General features: G+C 34.6%; 1 protein-coding gene across 1 annotated transcript in view; it reads left to right on the top strand.

Annotated features, from left to right (window-relative positions):
- Positions 1–20,834, top strand: part of LOC111062434 — an 89,852-nt gene that overhangs the window by 11,518 nt on the left and 57,500 nt on the right. The window lies entirely within an intron of this gene.

Below are 20,834 nucleotides of genomic sequence, written 5' to 3'. Positions count from 1 at the left end.
TCTTGCTCATGAGCATTTGCTCTGGTTTTATTCATATGGGTCATTGACTCTGTTTAGTGCTTACTCTCTTTTAACTGTTACTCTCACTCTTTTTTACTCTTACTCTCATCTGTCACTGCCTTTTAATCATTAGCTTGCACAATGTTTTCTGGATGGTTCAATCCAAAAATACCTTTGTAACCCCCGTATACCGTTGAATACCACAATAAGTCATACATTAATCATAATGGTATGATTATCGACATTCATTTCATGACGCCCACGTTCCATGATCTACGCCAGATCCAGAGCGAGGTGTGAAGGATCTGCAACCCCTAGTTGAAGTAGTATTGGGAAATATGAAATTAAGTAGAATACAACGTCATCAGTATTATAACTCTACAGGCTACAGGCTTTCAATACTACTCGTATTTTAGCTTTAAAAATAGCTTCTATTATTTTGCAGAGTCTAATCTATTGGTCTGTCGCAATTCATTTCAAAATAATTCTACTATTCTTTTTTAATTCTGACTTTACATGTTACAGGCTTTCAATACTAACTTACAAGTATTTTAGCTTTGAAAATAGCTTCTATTATTTTGCAGAGCTTAATCTATTGGTCTGTCGCAATCCATTTAATCCTACTATTCTACTTTAGTTCCCACATGCAAGGAAAGGATTTATCAATAGCACTCATTAAAAAAATACTTATTGGATTACTTGAATCCACCATTTGATAATTATCATCAAGGCAACACATTAGGTCTAAGCCTATTACGAGTAAGTAGGCTTATAGGATGGAACTCCATGCTCATTGGTTTATACAGTTCGTTACTTTATCTAGTGCTGTGTATTATGTAGCCTGGTAGGCTTCAATAATTGCGGCACATGATCCGAAATTAAAAGCTACTTAACGAATTATGTATAGCTTTACGTTGAGAATAAGGTCGAGTTATAGTGTAATTAACATTAAAGAAGTGATCATGAGTTTGAGAGCTTTAGAATGGTTTCACCTTTAATTATAACACATCAATGTTGAGAAATGGTTCCATTAGAATTGCTTGTCACATTTTAGCGGATCATTTGATTATTCGAATTCATCCTGTAGAATCAAATTTGAGAATGTAAATATGGATTGCCGTAGTTGATATTATTAGTTCATTATTTGGGTTTATGTTTCTTCGTGATATTCAATATGCAGTGGAAAGTGTGTCAAATTTGAGATTCAATGACTTGTACTTAGGAATCTTCCTTCAATTAAGCATGACATTAAGAGATCAAAGACAGTATTGCAAAACTTTGATTCGAATTAAATAAAAGTACTGTACTCTCCTACTTTTCATTCTCTCATGAATAAGATAAGTAACAAACATGACAATTTTACATCCCATCATAGCATGAGATTATTTGAATATTCATTGAATCTATTCTTGTTGAAATACTTCCATTCATCCCCTGAAAGAGTTCCATCCTCCATTCACAGGATGAAATGAGTTCGGCACGAAGATCATTTCAATGAATTTTCACTGTTTCTTCATTCTTATCTCTATATCATTACTTTTATATCATTTTCCAAATAGACATACAATGTGGAAAACAGCACAATGAAGAGTTAACAAACTGTTAACTGTTAACTGTTGAGATAACAAACTGTTAACTGTTGAGTTAACAAACTGTTAACTGTTGAGTACTGTAAACTGCGCAGTGATACAGTGTAGGTACAGTGACAATAAAATACTGAACTGAATAATTAATATCGGGGCAGCGAGCTTCGCTCGTTATTTTTATCCTATTCTATTAAACGAGCAACTTCTGTTTATATGTTCAAATGTTTAGATGTTTGGATGTTTAGATGTTTATATGTTTGTATGTTTGTATTTCACCGTATCTCGAAAACGGCTCTAACGATTCTCACGAAATTCAGAACGTAGTAGGTTTATAATATAAAGATTTGATTGCACTAGGTCTCATCCCTGGGAAAACTTGCTGAAGGATATTAGAATGATAATTATTATTCATCCTTGGAAAAACAGCTGATAATAATTATTTCGTCGTCTGTTGGTGATGGAAGTGAGTGAGCGAGTTCATGTGTGTGGGACTGTGTCAAAATTATGACTCACCTGTTGAACTTTTGTAATCATTGATGCCGGTTGCAAAAATCCGGGTTATTTTCAATCCTGACTAATTCCAGTAGATCCATCTTTTTGAAATGGTCTTCTTTGATTTGGTTCACGTGAAGTTAATCAGGATTAAAATTTAACCGGCCTTTGTGCAACCGGGCCTTTGTGAGGGAAATTTTTGCATTCCTCTGGAAATTAATCTCAATTTACTGTGATTAGATAGAACATTTCTGTATGAATGTTATTATAATTTCTTCTTTCGTAATATTTTTTTATGCTTTTGTACTCCAGAGCGGAGCTCGGTCCCCGATATTTTATTGATAAACAGAGCACAATTCTCTAAAATGATTGTGTTTATATTTCACAGCTGGCTATTATGTCATCTCATGAATTTCGGGGATGCGATATTTTGATTTTTCACATACTCACTCGCTCACTCACTTTTTTACTATCCACAGCTGTTCCAGCCAAGGATGAATTATCCTTTTAATGTCGTTCAGCGAGTTTTCGAGGGATGAGACCTAGTCCAATCGAATTTTTATATCATAAACCTACTATGTTCCAAATTTCGTGAAAATTTTTAGAGCCGTTTTCGAGATCGGTTGAACATAAATAACCAGATTATATTATATAATCAGATTATATTTTTATATTATAAAAATACAGAAATTGCTCGCTTAATATAATGGGATGTTACTTCTCCGTCTATAATAAAATAAAGGAAAGAATTGGCTTATACACGTACGAGATAGGAAATTCACGAATGACGCATCATCACGTCTGAACTGCTGCACTCATCAACTTAAAATTCTGCATACCTAGATTCTTATTTTTCGGAGGGTTGTTATAGGCCTATTTAAATTCCTCAAAATTTTAGTAGATCAAGTTGACATTAAAACTTCTCATAACTATCCAGAAAGATATTTTGAAACTGAAAACAGAAAAAGAACCACATGTTCAAAGATAAAAAAAATGTGTTGAAAATTTGAAGTTGATTGATGAGAGATATAGAAAGTTATCAACGAACATACAAACAAACCCTCAAACGGACAACGACTCAAGCCTCTAGTCATCAGAAAGAAGTCGCTACGCTTGTTCAGTAATAATCAAATCATATTGGAAATCGGAACAAGATGTTTCTTGACTATTGACAACACATTACAAGAATTGAATCTGCAACCTGAAAAAATAGAAAAGCTCTCAAAAACAAAAAAATAAAAATGAAATAGAAATCTAAGTACCCTTTTTAAAATTATTTAGTCAATAGATTATATTTATTCCAATTTATAATCAAAGGTAGCCCTAAAGAAAAAAAGACAAAAGGGTATTATGGAATTATTTTTCAACTGCAACCTGATATTTTTACGAGCCATTCATAGTGCATTCTTCTAAAGTAAAATACCTCTAGACTACGTAAAAGAAGTCAAATCAAAATAACATAATATATTGTGATTCTTCTTCAACTTCTTCTTCTTCTTCATCTTCTTCTTCTTCTTCTTCTTCTTCTTCTTCTTCTTCTTCTTCTTCTTCTTCTTCTTCTTCTTCTTCTTCTTCTTCTTCTTCTTCTTCTTCTTTCTTCTTCTTCTTCTTTTCTTCTTCTTCTTCTTCTTCTTCTTCTTCTTCTTCTTCTTCTTCTTCTTCTTCTCTTCTTCTTCTTCTTCTTCTTCTTCTTCTTCTTCTTCTTCTTCTTTTCTTCTTCTTCTTCGATGGCCCTAAATCGAGCCCTGGCCTCCTCAATTCTGCCTCTCCAACCATCTCGATCCCTTGCCTCCGCCCTCCCGCCAATTTCTCACATGTAGTAGTATATCTCTGTATTGTGATTCTAGCATGATAAAATGCCCGTTGGATAACCGCCAGTATTCCACTATATTATGCATGCTGATATAATTTGCATTGGTGTCACAACAGCGGAATTGTAAAACCTTCCTGTCTAGTTTCTAGTATGGAGGGAATAGAGTAGTTGAATAAGTCGGTTGGTTACAAAGTACAATATGAATAGTTTATATTCGGATGATGCTAGAATACTGTAGTCAGATTCACATGAAACCTTCAGTTTTTCTCATGTTATAACATTCCTGTTCCTCATTCAAACAATGCTGACAGTCTCAAGAGGATTTCACTATAGACTACCTAAGATATATATAGTAATAGTGTTTGGACACAGTATACAACCAAGAAGATAAGATGCGAATTTCCGATGTTATCAGAGCGTGCAGTCTACGACGATTAGGCAAAACTATTATCTACACAAGATGACCTATTGCTGTTCAAATTGTCATCTGAGCTCAAAAGAGTAGAGATAATTTGGCGGGATGAGCAGATAAAAAGTGTTATTTATTCAGTTAATGATAATGTAATACAGTCTAGGTAGAACTATTATCTTCAAAAGATTCCCTGCTATTGCTGTTCAAATCGTCATCTGAGCTCGAAAGAGTAGAAATTATTTGTTGGGTTGAGCAGTTAAAATTTTCTATTTTATTAGTGCGTGATATGTAATAAGGTCCAGGCAAAACTATTATCTACACTGGATGCCCTTCTGCTATTTCAAATCCACATCTGAGCTCGAAAGAATTGAGTTATTTGGTGGGATGATCAGATGAAATGTTTCATTTTATTAGTGCGTGATATGTCTAATACAGTCAAGGCAGAAAATTTTTTCTATACGGGATGCCCTTTTGTTATTTTTGAATCCTCATCTGAGCTCGAAAGAATTGAGTTATTTGGTGCGATGATCAGATGAAATGTTTTATTTAATTAGTGTGAGATATGTGATTGTCCGAGCGAAGTGAGGTCTAAGATTCAAGTCGACGGTTTGGCATTTCTCTTAATGTTTAAATGTATATATTTTGTGCATTTAAGGCGAAACGCGGTAATAGATTTTCATGAAATTTGACAGGTATGTTCCTTTTTTAATTGCGCGTCGACGACGTATATACAAGGTTTTTGGAAATTTTGCATTTCAAGGATAATATAAGAGGAAAAAGGAGCCTCCTTCATACGCCAATATTAGAGTAAAAATCAGACTATAGAATAATTATTCATCATAAATCAGCTGTCTAGTGAACTATAATACTACCCGTTCAAAAACATCGAACATGTTTAAATCTTTGAATGTTTAAATGTTTATATGTTGCGCATTTACGGCGAAACGCGGTAATAGATCTTCATAAAATTTGACAGGTATGTTCCTTTTTTAATTGCGCGTCGACGAATATACAAGGTTTTTGGAAATTTTTCATTTCAAGGATAATATAAAAGGAAAAGGGAGCCTCCCTCATACGCCAATATTAGAGTAAAAATCAGACTATAGAATTATTCATCATAAATCAGCTGACAAGTGATTATACAGATATGTGGAGAAGCCAGTCTATTGCTGTATGTCCATAAGGTCTATAGTTTAAATCAGGTACTTGTGGATGAGGATACTACGTGAGGTCTACTGTTCACAGAACTACTAGTACAGTCTTGGCAAAACTGTTATCTTCACGAGATGCTCTATTGCTGTTCAAATCCTCATCTGAGCTCGAAAGAATTGAGTTATTTGGTGGGATGATCAATATTTTATTTTATTAGTGCGTGATATGTAATACAGTCTAGGCAGAACTGTTTTCTAAACATCCAAACATCTAAACATATGAACAGAAGTTGCTCGTTTAAAAGTATAGGATAATGTGTGCCGAATTAACATTGGGAAAAATATCAGAAGAAAATAAATCTCCAAAAAAACAGAACTGAATTAAACTTTAAACTAAAGTGATACAGGTGGAAATGATATATTGAAAGGGAGAGATATTAATCTTATTATTATTCTTTATTGATTCATACAATAAGTACATCATCAAAATTATAGGGAGAGAAAAATAAGGTAACCTTGTGCTATTCCTCTCCCAAATTTAGATAAGGTTACACCATAGAGAAACGATAGCATAAATATCCCATGGTATATAGGGCGTTTATGTCCCAAGTTTTACTGTTATCCCAAGCCGATAGTTAACATAGTTCATTCCTATGCAGCTGTGTGACGCTGGTAGTCTCTCAAATTGTGCCGTTCATACACTATCACCCCAACAAAACAGTAAAAATTGACAATAATCAACAGTAATCGGCTTGAGATAACAGTAAAAGTTGCGACATAAATTCCCTATACCATGAGTTATCTACTTACGCTATTGTTTCTCTATGGTTACACATAGTCCGAAATAGGTTAAGTCTTGTAGTTATTCACTTTAAACAATTCTCAGTCTTTAATAATTATTATTTACATATAGTCCGATTTGGATAAGGTTACACATAGTCCGAAACAGGTTAAGTCTTGTAGTTTACTTTACAACATTTTCAGTCCTTCAGAGTAGAAACAATAAGTGAAACATAATCAATGAAATAGAAGCATTATCAAAGTAGGTTGATAATACAGTGAAATCTCTCTTAACGGACACCTCCAAATAACGGACATCTCTCAATAATGGACAAATTTTTATTCCCCGCCATAAGAGGAATATACATAATTATCTCTTAATAGAGGACTCTCTCAATAACGGTTAACGGACACAGGGACAAATTTGTAGAATAACGGACACCAAAAAGTGGTTCTGTAGAGCTAGGACAAATAAAATTCCTCTTCCTGGCACATCAATTCGTGAAAAAGCTTTAGAAATAGCCAAACAGTTGGGTGTTGATTTTAAAGCATCGTCAGGATGGTTAGAAAAACTTCGAATCCGACATAACATCTCATATAAAGCTGTTTGTGGAGAGATCGACTTTGTTGATGAAAACATTGTTTTAGAGTGGAAAAGAAAACTAGAGGATTTATGTGAAGGCTTTGAACAAAATAACATTTTCAACTGTGATGAGACTGGTCTATTTTTTAGAGCTTTACCGGAAAAAACTATGTGTTTGAAGGTAAAAGTTGTAGCAGGTGGGAAATTTCAAAGGAAAGATCAACAGTTCAATTGACTGTAAACATGAATTTGAAGAGCCATTTATAATAGGTAAAGCTGCCAAACCAAGATGTTTCAAGGGGGTTGACATAAACCAATTGAATGTTCAATGGCATTCATATAAACGAGCCTGGATGACTAGAGACCTATAATGACTGAGTTTCCATTCAATTTTGATAGAGAGGTGAAGAGGCAAAATAGAAGGGTGTATTAATTTCTTGACAACGCTGCATATTATCATCCTGTGAACATCATCTTGGAAAATGTGAAGTTTATCTTTTTTCCACCAAATGCCACTCCAGCCTGTCAACCACTGGATCAAGGGGTGATAAAAACTTTGATAAGAAGATATTCATTCTCTGTTGATAAAAAACTTTGAAGTTTTTTATAGACGAAGTATTTTGCATCATATTCTAGCGAAGATAGAAGATGTTGCATCATTCTATACCTTCTCATTACCTTCTCTATATCAAAAGTAGATGAACACAAGTTCTCAATAGCGGACAACTCTTTATAGCGGACATTTAACTAATCCCCAGAGGTGTCCGCTATTGGGAGATTTCACTGTAATTGATAACCAAAGCGAGAATGTACAAATTCCTCGATCAAAACAGAGTAGAATGTCCAGTGTTTCAAACACACTAATGTGTATTTCTGTTATAAGAATAACGGAAAATGGATTTTGAATTTCCGTTATCAAAATCGAAGTCAAAACGTTTTTCCAGATTATATCTGTAATGGATATCTAAAAGGATATTATTATAATACCGTAAATATAGATTTACTAGCTACTTGAACAGAGAACACGAACTTTCATTTGAATTTTATAGGGTGGAGAAGTTATTAAGTTGTGAAAATGAAATAAAATAGCAATAAAGTAGTTACATACTGTTAAGAGAAGGATTGAACACATGATCAGTAAGCAGAGGTTAAACATGGTCATAAAAGCTACGTAGTGAATATTGTACGTATTATCGTTGTCTGGAATTCGTCTTGACTCTTCCTTGTTCACCATTTCTGGATCCATACTATTATGGAATAATATCATTCGAATAGCCTGAAGCTCATATACATATTTTTCTGAAACACTTGGAGTCTTCCTGCAAAGTTCAAACCTAGCGTCGTCTAGGATTCAACTTTCCTTCTACGATATGCGTTCAGTGATCCATATATAGAATTGCTTGATAGATTAATCTCAAACGAATAATGGGAATGCGCAATGTAATTGCTTCGAATCATTCCCTATTCACGTTATCGATGCAAGAATGTATGAATGTAGAGACCTATTTCCAGTATCACTTTCATTACTTCAGGCGTACCATCTTGAAACTTAACGTAAAATGTGAACTTCGAGGAGTACAAAATTTATAAAATTAACTTCAAGTGGTAAGGACTTTTGAATGAATATAAGCCGTGTCCAACCCACTTCTTCATCAAGTATTTGAGGTCCAGTTAATGATACTCTCATTATTTTTAATAATAATACTGAGGGTGATGCCCACATCATCTCTTAGGCTTGTGCGTGGGTAATGAGTGAGAGGACTTTTGAATAAAAGCTGTGTCCAACCCACTTTTTCATCAAGTCTTTGAGGTCAAGTTGATGATACTCTCATTATTCAATAATAATAATACTGAGGGTGATGCCCACATAAGCTCTTAGGCTTGTGCATGTGTAATGAGTGAGAGGGATGATGATGAGAGATGACGACTACTTTTTAGGTAGACGGGACCGACGACTTATCGTCTCCTCCGAAAGACGGGGTGGCCGTATCTATGTGATTATGCTGTGGTCAAAAACTTTTGAGTCGAGATTCGAACTCGAGTTCTCTTGATATTTCAAAGAATTTTGTAATCGATTATTATCTACAATTCTAGAATGGAGTAATCATTCAACTAGGAGAGATCTTTGAGTGAGACATCTATTGACTCATATAGGTTTAATCGTCATAAAACATTAATTTTGTTCAAGTTATTATCACTAACTACATAACTACCGTAAGTTGTTATAACTAACATTATTATCCAATGTTTCTAATAAATTTAAAAACAATTTTGTAAAATTACGTGAAAATGTTTCAATTATCAGTGATTTGAGTGTAATATTTTTGTTTCCTATCCAGTTTCTCAACCTTCAAAATTCTTAGTTTTAGTTGTTTTTGAGTGAAAAAGAACTAAATTCCAGAAAAGTGGAATCATAACCTCATTTCGGATTTTTAAATTATTATCTAAATTTGGGAGAGAAATAGTACAAGGAGTATCCTTAGTTTTTCTCTCCCATTCAGTGCTTCTTGTGAAAATTATAATAATAAAATAAAATAAATAAAAAAAAAATAAGAAGAATTTTACAACAATTATAGGACAGTAGCTACTGTTTCCGTTCTGCTTCTCAATTTGATTTTCAGTAACAAACTCACTTCTCTTAAGACTTGGGCTTGTGAGACTTTTAAGACTTATAAGGCTCATACGACTTATAACACTCAGTGCCGGTTGCACAAAAGCTGGTTAAATTTTAATCGTGGTTAAATTCCCGAGCACCAATCAAAGAAGCTCTCTCTTCGAAAAAGCCTTCTCTGATTGGTTCTCGTGAAATTAATCACGGTTTTGTGCAACCGGCACTAAAGCTTATAAGACTAGAATGAAGTCATATTCCCATACGGTAACACATTTCCAACGTGCCCTTCACTCTCTCTCTCTCTCCACTTGAAAATGAATAATAAAATATGAGAGAGTTTGCAATAATGATTCAATTTTGCTCTCAGAAGATCACTCCTTTTTAGATTGAAGCTTGACACGCTTGACGATAAAGCCTGATGAATTGAGCTTGATGAAAGCCTGATGAAGCTTGATGAATTTATTCATTCAATATCAATTTCAAAATAATATGATTGTATGGTACAAGATGTTGTGGTATTTCTCCATAATTGAAAAAATAAGACTTTGATGTTGTCAAAGTGGTATTGACAATATAAAAGTCTTATTTTTTCAACAATCTCAAAGTTTATTGAACAAGTCAAATTTGAACAATATGTGAACATCTGACTTGCAGAAGCTCACAAATCTTTAGATTGGACCTTGTAACGTTGGAGTAAGGCCACATTCGCAATAAACACTTCTAATATGTCCTTCAGAGCCTCCTCCATCTACAAAATAGAACATAAACGTTGCAAATATAGTGCACATTGTCACTGCTTCAATTAACCTTTCTACATTATTCCAAGACTCGATTTGTGATCTCATAAAGTACCGGTCCCAAGCTATTTGAATAAAACCAGAGATGAAATATAAGTATTCTTTCCGTTGTGATAAAACCCACATACAGCCTTGCTCTTGACTTTTGTATGCTCCACATATTACCTGAGTAATGCCAGTAATGACCTCTCTGTCGACTGTCAACGCTCTCTGATTTCGGCTGAGAAACGCCTCGCGTTTGCCTTAGAGAGCTGGTAATTGCATGCTGGAGATTTCAAACCACATATGTTTCGAGCCCATTTATCAGCCTAAATGATAGGGAACCAGTTGTCATTACCTCTAACATTGAAAGCATTGACGTGTAGCTTACAAGTGAAAACTCAACTAAAAGTGTAATATTCTTGTCGAAATTGAGGCTACTGTACTCTTCACAAATTATTCTATTCATAAATTTAGCCGTTAGTTTGATTCAACCATAGAGAAACGATAGCATAAGTAATCCCATGGTATAGGGAATTTATGTCGCAACTTTTACTGTTATCCCAAGCCAATATTTCACGTAGTTCTTTCCTATGCAGCTGTGTGATGCTGGTAGTCTCTCAAATTGTGCCGTTCATACACTATCACCCCAACAAAACAGTAAAAATTGACAGTAATTGGCTTGAGATAACAGTAAAAGTTGCGACATAACTTCCCTATACCATGGGATATCTACTTACACTATTGTTTCCTTATGATTCAACCTAACATCTTTGGCATCTTATTATAAATTTAGAACATTTTTCAATTTTAAGATCCAAATGGATTTGTAGATTGTGGTGGAAGTAGGTGACCTACTTTGTTCAGGAGACATAGATTCCTGTTCAATAGATTATAAGTTATGTAAACTATATTTGGGGGAAAGTGAATTTTGATATTCTGAATGGAGTTTCATTTATTTGATCTACAAGTTGATCATTTTCTGGTGATCTGATGCAATCATATATCTGTATAATATATCTATTCTAAGTCTAGAATTTAGAATTTTTTTTATCTAAAAGTTAATCATTTTTCGGCAATCTCATTCATTCATATATCAGTATAACATATCTAGAAGTCTAGAATTTAGAACAGATTGAATTGTAGTAGATATGTGAATATTGATACAATTTATGTACATCGAATGTATTGAATCGAATCTATATTCGAATTAGGAAGAGTATAATGTTTCAGAATAACATGACCTGATTCTCAAGCTCAAATGAAGTAAAATGAGAAGTAACTGTTATCTGTAAATGTAACTGTAAGTGAAGATGTATGAGCAATCGATGTTCTCTATGAAATAATTATTTTTGGAAGGAAAATCACTAATCACACATCAATGAGCTTCAATTATTAACGAACAATATTTCAACTCGCATAAGTGTTACAGGTGAGATCGTCTTGAATAATATTATTGAGATGTGTTTCTCACATCTTCGCTAATAATATTTCTTTATACTATTGATTTATCAATATAATATTGCATATACTGTAATTGCACTATCACACTATTTTCTGTAATGAAAGTCGTAGCATATTTTCTTAAAATAATTATGTATTTTGAAGGAGATGAAAATGAACGTGAAGGAGCTTTTTCAAGAAAAGATAGGCAATGCAGATAACTGAATAAGCAGATCATCAGTGTCTGATGGTCTGTTGTAAAGTTGTATGTGTATGGTAAGCAATTAAAAAATAATAACGTTGGTGGAAAAATTTTATTTGTAGGTCTACTGTCTAATGTTGACTAGTGAATAAAATTTGAAGGGGTGATTAAGCGTTAATCTTCATCCACAAACACAATTTTAACATTCACATCTTGTAATTTTTTGTCTAGTAGTGGAGCGTTGGAGGTGATTTTATTGTTGTAATTATCGTAATACAACTCGAGTTTGTCACAACCTTATCGAATGATGGAGATACCTGGTTCGGTTGAACATCATCACCATTCTCTGATAATCTCAAACTAAAGTATACAACAGAAGAATATAATATATAGTATTGAGCAATATGATTGGTAGATGAATTACCCATCAAGAAGGACGTCTACCATTGGTCAAGAAAAGTCACTTCCAGAATAATTGGTGGCTCATTCAAACTTATGAACCGCCATTGTTGTGACGTTTGTATGAATCGCTCAATGTGGGAGTGGCTTAGCTAGACCAATGGCAGACGTTCACCTTGACAGGCCATTCATCTAACAATCATATCGCTTGCTCGAGGCTATTATACTTTGCTATTCTGTACTCTGGTTTTAAGGTCGATAGCGATCGCGACTTACATTGAAAGCTAAATATCGACCTGACCATTCTGCTCGTACCCTTAGCGATAGTATGACCTCTAGTTTCTCCTCTCAATACAGTACCTATATTATAAGAAAAATTGAAGACAATAATTCTGAGATAGCATCACTGCTGTAATGTTGTCGATAAATTCACCCATATCGCCTCCGTCCTCTTGAACTTTGGGGCTGAGTACTTAGAGAATACTTTTCTCCTTGAAGCTGCAGGCTTTTCTTATAAGAAAGTGCTATTAATATTGTATCGATCATGATATGAGTGGAGGATGATTATAATAGGAGTGGAATATGAGCGATCTTTATTGTGCTGGTGCAATTCCCTTAAAAAGAGCTGATTATTCTTTGTAACCACATATAGCACACTTTTACTTGAAACCACAGCTAATAAACATATACAATTTTTGGCAAGAAAAAGGTATAATTACTGTAATCAACAGCCATCAATTCCAAGTCTTTTCAAAGCAATAAAATGCTTTCTCTCAAAGGATTTTAATCATTCAGAAAAAAAAGATTGTAAATCAAACAGAAACATATAATTAAAAGCAAAAAGGCCATATCACCATAAAAATGAAAAGTGAGTTTTTGCTTCTGTAAAAAATAATCATGGATCTTGTTTCTTGGAAGAAGTAGTAATTTTTACATCGGCTCATTTGTTGATTAAAACAGAGTTGAACGTATAATCCTGTATTGTTCTGTTTTATCTGATTAGAGCTACCCGTACCAATAATAGAAGAACATACGCAAACATAGATGAACATACTCAAACATAGATGAACATACTCAAACGTAGTATCAAGCCTCTGAAAGCATGTTTTTGAAGGATCAATAAATGCATTCCCAAGAACCGAGAATAACGTCAGAGAGCAACTACAGTATTACTATTTCAATTTTAATTTATTAAAACACACAAGATAAGACAAAACAAAATGACAAAGAATCACAAAACAAATAAAAATACAATAAAATGTTACAAAACCATGGGCTTTGTGATTGGGTGTGTTGGAAGAGAGAAAAAAACTATTCAACTATTAGTATTATTTTTTCTATGGTAACACTCTCCGAGTGAGAGAAGATTCGACTATATGGTTGGTGAGCACATGATCGATTTTACTAGATTGTTCAACGATTGGCTGATAATCAGCAGTTGCTGAGAATTAGCCAATCGTAGGAAATTCTGGGTGGCAGCTTTACAGTATCTATTTAATCATAGCTGAAGGCTCAATTCTCACCTGTGAGAGCCTTAACGCGTGTTGGCAATGAATTATAAAGCCGAATTCCTGAACTCTTCACTCAGGTCGAGAAGAGACTCGACTCTAGTCGAGAGCATGTGTTCCCAAATAATGGTGACACTCCAGACCAGTCGATTCTAGTCTCCGCGATTGTCACTATTTGAAAACACATGCTCTCGATCTGAATCGCGTGTGAGTTGAGCCTTAAGGTACGTACAGATATACGCGCCGCGAACATGAGCAATTCACTTCTAATCAGCTAATGCCAAGCTTTTTATATCTATATCTTATACCGTTTCTGTAAGAATACAGATATAGTCAGCTGATTAAAAGTGAATTGCTCATGTTCGCGGCGCATATAATATTCGTACCCACCTTTACAGTATCTAAGGTTATTTAGTTACTGTAGCAAGCTTTAGAGAATCATAATATGATGAAACTCAGGCCCGTATCAAAACTGATTTTGAAACGGAAGTTCGAACTTCCTCTAACAATCAGTGGAACTGGAATTAAATCAAACTTGGAATTAGACCGGCATTCAGAAATCGTTACGACTTAGCTTGAACTTGACTTTACTTTAGTTCAAATTTACTTCAGCTGGAACTCTACTAAAAGGTTGACCTTGAAATCTTTTGAATACGGGCTTTACTTCACCATGACACTCATAGAACAACTCAAATGAAGTTTACATTTTCTCTACTCCAGGTAATGTAGCCTTCTCCTGTGAGACTGGCCACTAACGACAGGACATGCATGATACACATGTGTGTACAGTGACATCAATGTGTGTAAACATGTTCATCATGCACGCACACAACAACATGTTGTGAGCATCATCATGCATGCTTTGACATCAGCGAGAGGCTTCTAACACAAAATAAACAATAAATGAACCAATGGAAAATCTCAAATTTCAATGATACAAAAATAATTCAACATCAAATGGAGAAGTGGAGAAAAAGTAGGCAACAAAAAATCGAAGACGACAACCTAACCTCAAGAGATGCTCTTTGAAGCCTTTTGCTGTGGTGACACAACAATAATTTTTTTTCATTTGTATTTTTCATCCCACTAACCACCTATGACAGGGGTATACGGATTCGTCGATTATATTCTAAGTCGTGAATCTTTGCATTCCATAATGCAAAAAGAATTCCTCACTGGAATAAGGACAAACCCGCAACAACTCCTCCCTCACCTTAATTCTAAACTTCTCACCTGTGAGAGCCTTAACGCGTGTTGGCAATGAGTTATAAAGCCGAATTCCTGCACTCTTTACCCCCCTCTCATACATACTGGTTCGATGAAAGTCGTCTCTGAGGTTTGTCTATATCTGGAGTGGAACAACTCTCCTGTATTGAACCTACCTTTATTCTTATCAATAAAACAAAGAGCCTCCAAAATATTGTGATGAATTTTTCAAATAGATCTCATGAGAAGAGAGAAAAATTGTGATTACCTTTTAAATGAAAGAATTTGCTAAAAGAATAGTTAGCGACCGAGCGATAAAGCTTACTTATCAATAACTGTATATTAGATAAGAGTACCGTTCTGTACTGAATATTTTTCTAGGAAAATTATTCAATAAAATTGTAATTATTTTGCGAATAAGCACAAATTATTTACGAATTGCTCACTGATTTTGAGGTTACACTTTGTTTACTATCGATCAGATGTTTTTAAAACAGTTCGAACGCAGCTGACTGATTCAAAGCATTGTCAAATATCATGCCGTTTTCATGCAAGGTAAAATATCATTCCTAAAAATTATAAAACTATCAATAAAGGATCAAGAATTTCAAAATAAAAAATAAAATGTATGTATTATTGTTGAAATTATTATTATTTAAGAAATTGTATTATGTGTCAGGTCTTATTGTAACTAAACAGGTCATAGCATGAAATTCTATTATTGATAAAATGGCAGAAATTAATTATAATAATCTCAAACCTAATAAAAATTGTACAAGAATATTAATTTATTAATAATTTAATTCAACTGAACCACATGGTAATTAAATCTCTTTGGTAGGTCTAAACCAATCACAGTGCATAGAAATAGCACCAAGACAGTGATCGTTTGAAAGCAACACATGTTAATCTATTATCAGACACCAACCCTGCCTTATCAGTTACACTAGCACGTGTACATTGTATGAGAGGAACTATGTCTAGAAGATTAAGCAGTTTTAAGAATTACATAAGTTAAATTATTATTGTAATTAAAGGAATTGTACTCTACTACTTGCCACTGACGTCATGTTTACGTCACAAGCATTCTACCAATGGCAAATTTTTATGCAAATTATTACATTGAGATTCTGAGAAGCAAGGTCTAGCCTAAAAGCTTGGAGAAAAAGAGCAGCACTTCCCTTTTGAAATCCTTACCGTGTAGATCTCTTTTTATAGTTACCAAAGACCTATTTGTAAAATTTCTTGTTCGATTTTAAATGTTCTATTTGTGAGCCGATATTTTAGGCCAATCTATTTGTTATTTATAAATTTCTGTTTTCATCAATCGATAAATTTAAAAGCTTAAAGTAAATTATCCATTATTTAATTCGGTGAAGGAGATATTTAAATTAAAATTCCCCACGTGCTGAAACCAAAGCCTGGATTGCCGCCGATCAAACGATTTTTGATCTAAAGAAGAAAACCACGACTACCAAGGAATTTCACGTGAGTTATAAGTCATAAGGGGCCCCAATCTACGCTTCGAAAATATTTCAGTGCAGAAAAACATAAATTTTTCTTCGTTAAATTATTGGCCACGCCGACAAGCGCTTTAGCATTTAAGAGTCTAGAATTTATTCATATTAAATTTATAAGAATTTGTAGTTGATTGACTATCCTCCGCTGCCTGAACCACGACCCCGAACATTTTAAAATATTTTCTATAATTCATTTTTCACTATTTTTCAAACTGTTAAATTTTATCAATTGTAAAACTCTGTTGAATCACGCATGGTATCATGCAAGCACAAGAAATTTTTTAACTATTCTGTTAATGCCAAATTATTATCAACCTGTAAATCAATTTCTGAACCTGCACTGTATGATTGCATATTTTATTGTAATATATTTCAGTTTTGTTAATTCGCTTTCTGAGTTCGATTATTTCTTAAGCCTGTCAATTATTGTGTCTGATACGTTCTATATTATCAAGAACCGATCGAATACGATCATTGGAATAATTGAATCAAGCTGGATATTGGAACAGGTCTAAGTGGATGTAGCGAGTGGGGTCAGATCGAGATATTTATTCTTTGTCCTTACCTGCTCATATATCAGCTTTTATCTGTTACCTACCTCGACTTAGGAGCGAACACATCAATTGTACAGCGGATGCAGCCATAGATCATATAAATTCCTACAATAGAGCTTAAAACCCGACAAGACTCTGTTCTCGAAATATATTCTGAACGATATTTGGTTCAAACACTGTATTTTAATCCTTCAGAACTTATTAGAGACGCAGTCCCGTAAATTATCTACATCGGGATTTTTGCTCGACCTGTATGATTTTGTATGCTCATTCTTCACAGGTAATAATTTTAAGGTATCCGTATTCAGTGTTTAGCGATCGCTACACTACTTATAAAAAATTTTTCATCATTATACAATTTGTCATTAGAGGAATCAAGGGTGAGCGAGCGTTTAGGCCTCCCGCGATTCCGACAATTGTATTGAGTCTTGTAGTGAGTCAATCAGTCTGGTGTTCACTCAGCGTCCACGCACGCAATTACAAATTCATAGCCGCTACACCCTTGACTTAGTACAAGATTCACCCTACATGTGTTGTCCTATCCTTGGAGGTGAGAGTGACTCCCCCAGGAAGAGCTCCACATGATTTGGCGCCCAACGTGGGGCATTGAAGAGGTGGATAATCGACTGCGAGGATTATTTAGTTGCTCAGTATACTATAGCGCTGACAACGGGAAATTTTTTGAAAAATTCATGGTTGTGAATTTCTTCAATTTTAATATTAACTGTTCACTGTTATATAAAATAACAAGAAGTACCATACCCAATTTTTGAACAGAAAAGAAATTTATCGATTGATGAATTTTTAGAGAAAAAATCGAACTCAGAATTTTATTATTGTGTTATTCGAAAATTGGTCGTACTATAAGTCCTAGGTATAAGAGATATCATAAGAAAGGTCATATTATTTGAAGAATATTAGGTCTATATTGAACAATTTATAAATATTTACAGAAAAGAGGATTGAAGTTATTTACATTTTAAAAAATTTTTAAAACATAAAGAGGGAAGTAAAAGTTAAATCACGGATATATTGTGGAATTCAAGCAGAGCATCACTGCTTTTATATAAAATTTTGCAAAGAACACTAGCCCTATATATAACTGCGGCAAGAAATTATAAGAATAAAATATTTATAATAATAGTAATAATAAATTATAAGAGGCGTACCTGTATTACCGCATAAGTGTTCACTGTATATCCTGTATGTCCTTGTCATTTTTTATGTTAACGATATTGCTAACTTGACTCATTTTATCACTGAACACATTGCTAAACCACTTTTTCTGTATTTCACTCACTACGGCGCTATAACAATTCCTATTGGATTCCTTACCAATTATTTTGTATATCACAACACTTTCACGTTTTTTGTTCACTGCACACTTTCGTTGCGCTATTTTTCCACAAACCATGGCAGGAAACGACCAGGTCAATCCAAGTCTGTCGGACACCGAGGACATCTCACCCGACTGTTCGCCGCCATCCGCATCTGCCACCGCATCCGCCGATTTCCATCCCAATGTACTGGATGATTTATCTTCGACACAGGTGGAGGAGAGCTGCATCCTAGTGGAAGATCCGTCGGCAGCCCAAGAGCCGGAGGATGAAACATCGGGAGAGCATACGGACGACGACGCCCCCGAGACAGGAACTCCCATTTCTCGTACCGTTGCTCGGATAAAAAACCAGAAGGTAACCGTTCGCCATACACCCGCTCCCCCAATAGATTGGAACACCATCCTGGAAGCAATAAACAACTTAAAAGAAGACAACAAACAAACAAGGAAGAATTAAAAGAAGACAACAAACAAATAAAAGAAGCATCAAAGAAAACAAGTGAAGCAATAAATGATTTGAAAGAAGACAATAAACAAACAAAGGAAGACAACAAACAAATAAAAGAAGCATCAAAGAAAACAAGTGAAGCAATAAATGATTTGAAAGAAGACAGTAAGCGAGCAAAGGAAGAATTAAAGAAGGAAGTTCAAGAAGCAAAGAAGACAAATGAACAGGGTTTGGAGAAGTTAAGTCAGCGAATGGACAAAGCATTCCATGATACCGATAACACCATCAAAAAATTAGCTGAGTGTCTGGATAAATCAATTTTAGAAACAAATAATCGATTGGATAGGATATCTGAAGATATGCATATGGGAAAAATCAGCGTCGAAGTCAGCATTAAGAAACATATACATGTGGAGAAGGATACAATAAAGGTGGTTAAAGTCAAACAAGCAAGCGAACATGAAACGTGTATGGAAAACCAACCCACCGAGAATGTCAAGACTGGAGTCGCGCCGCACCCCGCAGAACGCCAAGAGGAACCGGACGACATCACCAGCCAAGCCGAGGACGACATCTATCAAGTAGAGGGACAGCCCGTACCACCGCGCGCCGGACACCAGGAGTCCAAGGACGCTGCCCGCCGAGTAGAAGAGCAGCCCGGACCGCCGACCGCCCACATCACCGCCCATCCACCGAGGACAGCACCTGCAACAGATAAAACCAGTACTCATGAAGATCATCCACTAAACAATAGAAATGAAATGGAAACACACAACAAATCAGAATCACAACCAAAACTAAAAACCTATAAATCAAAACTACACACAAGCACAATAGCAGTTCAACGGAAAAGAAGAAGCAGTAATAGAGTTTATCTACACCGCCGTCATGTTAGGCTAAAATCTTACATCACGATTCCCACCGACATGCAAGGAAAAAGGAAGACGATATCCAGAAGAACCTACAACCACCGCAGTCATGTCCGGTTAAAATCAAACAAACTGTACACCGGCATGCAAAAAAGAAAAGGATTATTTGAAAAAACCCACAGACACCACCGGCATGTAAGGTTTAAGAATAGCAAACTGCATGTTACCGGCCGACCAAGAGGAAATGAATTTGTAAGAAGTGATTTACACCATCGGCACATTCGTTTTAAGCCAAGTTCGATAAAACGGATAGTTGCAAATTGGAACAGAAACTTTGAAATAAATGCCGAAATCAAATTTAGATGGGGGCTTAAGGAAGAAATAATAATCTTTTAATCAACTGGAAGCTACGTTGTGAATTACACAATTATCAAACTTCTTCATAGTCACAGCCTACCCATTGAATCACATCTTTGCAACTAGCATATTTCTACTGCTGCCTAAACAACATAACCTAACTTCGCCGCATCTCAGCTAATAAGGAAATATTATTAATCCACATCAAATGAAGAACTTATTTCAACTTTAATAACAGAAAAAATAAAACTACGAAACAACTTTAAAAATTTACCAACCTGATCAAGCGTCTGCCTCATGCTACAATCATCACAGAAACAATCGCCTGGTATCATCTGCACAACTGAAAAACAGAAACACAAATTATATTATCCACAGAAAATAATTATAAATTAGAAATAACATGAAATTAGTAGTGAATAGGAGGAAAGAAAATAAACAAAGTTTATTTGAAAAATATGTAAATCTAACCTCGAAATACAGAATCGATCAGAAATCTATTCAGAACCAAAGCCTGTTCGATAATTTTCTTCGTCATCCAGCCAATGTGTGCGAAATCACAGAATAAATCATTTGAATCAAAGCAATATCGTTGTTAAATGTTATAATCTATTATTTAATGTGGAATTATAAGTAAAAAACGCAACCAAAAATATATATTTATGTTAATTTGCACGAAATGCGCATGTTCTATGTCATATAAATGTGTTGCTAAAAAAGCTAAAAGAAAATGAAATTCTTACCTTCAAATGTGAAATTTATTACTGTTGCATCAAAAGATCATG

Source organism: Nilaparvata lugens, chromosome 7 (assembly GCF_014356525.2).
Source record: "Nilaparvata lugens isolate BPH chromosome 7, ASM1435652v1, whole genome shotgun sequence".
Taxonomy (NCBI): Eukaryota; Metazoa; Arthropoda; class Insecta; order Hemiptera; family Delphacidae; genus Nilaparvata; species Nilaparvata lugens.
The sequence above is the reverse complement of the archived record's forward strand: the minus strand, read 5'-3'. Positions and strand labels throughout refer to the sequence as shown.